The sequence below is a fragment of the Cavia porcellus genome, unplaced genomic scaffold (genome assembly GCF_034190915.1).
Source record: "Cavia porcellus strain 051 isolate PalLab524CR breed Dunkin Hartley unplaced genomic scaffold, mCavPor4.1 scaffold_12, whole genome shotgun sequence".
In the NCBI taxonomy this organism is placed as follows: Eukaryota; Metazoa; Chordata; class Mammalia; order Rodentia; family Caviidae; genus Cavia; species Cavia porcellus.
The window spans coordinates 5,353,118-5,357,553 of record NW_026947495.1 but is presented as its reverse complement, the minus strand read 5'-3'; the positions used below and the strand labels follow the sequence as shown (position 1 = coordinate 5,357,553).

Here is a 4,436-nt window from a genome sequence, read left to right as displayed (position 1 = left end):
CCGAGTCTATTCCTCTATTCCTTCTCATTCACAGTCTGTTCCATATATGTGATGATTGTTTTCAGGACAAACTTAAAATACTTTACACATATTCTTTTCAGAGTAAAGGTCAATAGTCTTACCATGGCCAAATAAGATCCTACTTGATCTGGCTCCAGGCTCATCTGTTAGGAATCTCCATGGTTCAACTCTTCAATAATTTATAACACAGTTTTTTCTTTTGCTTCTCAGAAGTATGAGTTCTTATCACAAGACAATTCCACACTCATCTGTGTTCTAGAACGCTCTTTCCATTTATCTCCATAAAGAGTTATTTCTTATCCTATGAATCTCAGGTAACAGTCTGTTCCAAGAAGAGTATCTAAAAACTTCCTTCATAATCTTCACAGCAGTCTATCATTCTATGTGAACTTACAATTCCTGGACTGAAGCTTACTTTCATCCCTCAATAAGAACAGAGATCTTGTATGCATTTCAGATACTCTTAGGTCTCTGAAGGCAGATGGAAAGAAGGTGGTAAACTCTGAAAGAAAAAAGACATGGGCATGGCCAGTAGGAACTCTATGAGAAACAGGTGGGCATGGTTAAATCAAGAAGGAAGAACCAAGGATAATATTAAGAAGAAACACAATCAGACAATGATCAAAAACAATTTGGAAGGGATTTTGATAGAAACAAATCAAGAGTATCTAGTCTAGATTGAACAGAAGGATTTCAAGATTTTTGTGTGCAAAGTGGTAGTGTCGTAGAGGTAGAGTCATCAATCTCAAACAGAGTCTCTTTTCTCTTTCTTAGAATTTTCCTTAAAGTTGGGCAGATCAGAACTGGTGCCTCTGTGACTAAAAAAAGAGAGCTCTGCAGGACCCAGAGATGTGGGGGCTGACAAGGGAAGTTTCTCTTGGGAGATTTCTTTTCTACAGTGGAAGTGATTGCTGACACCATGTTTGTAAAGGGGTAAAAGGTGGATACGTGGGGTGACATCTGTAGCCCAAAAATGTCAATGAAAAAGGAAGAAATAGAAAAAAGAAAAAAAAAACTGGTAGAAAACTGAAAAGGGAGGCGAATAGAGTTCAAAAATTTCCAAAAAAAGAGACGCAGAGGAGAGATTTTTAAAAAGGAGGGTGTGGCAAAGGAGAAAGAGAACAGAAAAATGGACTTGAGATTTATTTAGAGTGAGATCGTTGATGACCTTGGAAAAATGGTGTTAGCAGTGTTGGGAAGAAGCAAACCAGAGAGCAAGCTGTGGAGAGGAGACTTCCGAGAAAGTGCAAAAGACTGAGTGGTACACTTGGGTTGGAAGATCATTAAATCTTTCAACCATTTAAGAACAGTGCCAAAGGCAAAAATCCTCGCTTGCCATGGAAATATTGGACAAATTGTTCCTTTTCTTGGACTGTTGTTCCCAGAAAGCCAGGGCAACCAAATCCCAGCCAGAAGTGCCAAGGGTCAGGACCAGGATAGACATCTTGGGAGATAGGGGTGCGGAATCAGAGGTGTTACGCGTTCAGACTCTTGGCAGTGCAAGTGGGCAGGCAGTATTCCATCCCTGGGGATGATCCTCCTTGGTCTGACCTGCTGGTATTGTTGTTAGCTTCTCATTTCCCAGAGCACTAAATCTATCATAAAGTATTCAGCACAGTGTTTGAAATATGATCTAATTAGTTCATTTTTCTTTATCTGAATTCAATGGCAGAATAGATCTTGCCTTAGAGTGTTTATCTTCTGGGCTATATGGTGGTACCAGGAAAACAAGCTGAGATTTATGAGGGATGAATCTGCTGTTGCTTACTCTCAAGGCCAGGTGGGGAAAATAGGTATCACTGTGAGCTACGTGACAAGCACGACACAAGTTAAAGATGCGGTTCGTACAGGCATGTATTATAACTGGCAGAAGTATGAACAAATATTCTGGTCAGGGAGGCTGAGATAAACAGCAGCAGCAGCAACAGCAGCTGCAACGAAACCTCCTTGAAAATCTTCATTGAGGAGCAGTGGCATAGGCAATGCATTACCTAGACACCGAGTAAAGGCTAGTTAGCATCTTCAATCTGTTTGTAGCCTGGGTCACCATGTTTTATTATGTCCTCGATGGTGAGGCTGTTCTGTCTCACCTGCACTATGGTGAGCACCTTCTGCTCAGGGGACCTGCTTGTGCCTGTTTTCTTGGTAGAGAGTAGACAGTGGAGTTCTCATATGTTCTTGGAGTATCTCATATGCCAGATAATTGAGTCTCTTCTTCCCAGAGGCCCAAGTCTTCTACTCATTTGAGTCTTTCTTCTCTGAGCAACCACTTAGTATTTGTAAAAAATCATGATGAGTAAGAAGGAAGGCCTCTATTGTGGGTTTTAATATTATCCTCAGACTTGCTGAAGCGGCAGTGAAGGAGTTCCCATGAGTGTCATATGGGGACTCCCTGTCCCAGTCCCTTTCACCACTTGCCTTCTGGTACATTGCAACTAGTTCTGCAATGCTCTGGCATCTGAATCGAGACAGCTGTCATACTCTTCTGCCTTGTTGATATAGTCTAGAGCTCATTCTTGAGTGCAATACTCAATTAGGTTCATAGTAAAAATTCCCCATGACTTACAATTTTAGATTACAGGAATCAAAGCATTGACCTATATCTTCTTGGAAATGGATGACAAACTGCCCTTCTCAAGCTGTTTCTGTGTTTTGTAAAGGCCTCCTTCCCTTGAGGGAACATCTATACATTGGTCTGGACTGTGCAGCAGGTGTAGCTGAGAATGATTGGTGCTGAAAGCAGAGTGAATGGGAGTTGAAGGTCCCCTTGGGAAGAGCTGCTGCATATGAAGACACATCCTGCTGTGCAGTGGGGAACAAAAGGTAATGCTCCAGGGTGCTGGCTGTACAACCTGTATGCCTGTTGCTTTGTGATTAACAGGTAGAAGTCAGCCATATTATATTTTATGCAAACAAAGGTAGGCTTCTTAAAACTGAGAATAAAGTAGCAGCCTAAAATTGGTTATTTTAGATTTCTTACACATGAAATATTTTCCAAGGGAAAATAAGACTCAGGGTAATAGGAATGGGAAACCTTGAACTGTTCTCACAGCACTGATTATAATACACAGTATTTGTTTCAAATTTAAATGACTCTGTAATAGCTGGGCGCAATGCTTAACATCCACAACACAAAGGAGTAGAGTTTTGATTTGGCTCACATTTCAAAGGGAATATCAGGGTAGAGGGCATGGTGGACAGTGCTGTTTGGTTCATGGTGACCAAGTGGCAGAGCAGGGGAAACGTTGACGAGGAAAGGGGCCAAAAGTCAGCAGCTGACACTCTACCCTAAGCATCAGAGGCTCCCTCTGTACTAAAGACATTATGTCATTAAGTGTCTCCTGTCACTTGTCCCCCACAGTAACATTATCATCACATTTATGGATAGATCAAATGAAGCCAGAGATTTAGTAAACATCACAGAGCTAGGAAGAGGAGACAAAGAGGGAAATGTAAATCACGTATATAAGACTTTCTTTTAGAAAAAAAAAGATAAAGTAAAAAAAAATAGCTTTCTGGGTCTGGGCCTAAGTTGAGTTGACATGGCCAAACACACCAAGAAGATTGGCATTGTTGGAAAATGGGACCTGCTACGGAGCCTCACTCTGGAAAACGGTGAAGAAAATCAAAATCAGCCAGAACACCAAGAACACCTGCTCCTTCTGTGACAAGACCAAGATGAAGAGACGGGCTGCAGGGATCTGACATTGTGGTTCCTGCATGAAAACAGTGCCGGTGGTACCTGGACCTACACCACCACTTCTGCAGCCATAGTCAAGTCAGCCATCAGAAGACTGGAGGGACAGAAAGACCAGTAGAAGCTCTGCTATTTGAGACAACTGTAGCCTACAATAAATGGGGTAAGTTATGTAAAAAAAAAAAATACTTGTCCTTTCCAATGTAGAACACATCTAGAAAGGAGGTTTACTTTATGTAAGAGAGAAAAATGCTCTTTACAATATGATATGACTCTGTTTTGTTTGTTTGTTTGTTTGGTAAGGAAGTTGAGGAGAAGCAGGAATAAGTAGTCTTATAAATGATATGCTGTCTCCAGCAACTGTGAAAGGGTAACACTGGCCTCGGTGCAGTGTTTTCTAGCAGTGTCGGGTCCCCAGAGTTTCTTCCTGGGACTCACCAACTTCCATTTAAAATATTTTAAACCACCCAAGTGATATGAGAATGAGAATTCAAGACAACTTCTTGACAGTAAGATAAGGTCATGAGATCTTAAAACCTAATGAGTCTAATGGCTAGACATTTTCAAGAAGATCCTATATCTGGGAACAGAACAATTGTAGCCTGCAGATGAAAGTTCTCCTGAAGGTCAAAGAGGGTTCTTGATGTAAAGACTCCACCTGCTCCTCTGCTAAATCAGAGATGCCCACATCATGAGAAAATAGTTGTTTCAAGAATGT

The 4,436-nt window shown here is 41.3% G+C and overlaps 1 pseudogene; it reads left to right on the top strand.

The window, feature by feature from the left end:
• The first annotated feature begins 3,563 nt into the window (after positions 1 to 3,563).
• On the top strand, positions 3,564 to 3,839 carry LOC100722859 (large ribosomal subunit protein eL43-like; annotated as a pseudogene).
• The last annotated feature ends 597 nt before the right edge of the window (positions 3,840 to 4,436 follow it).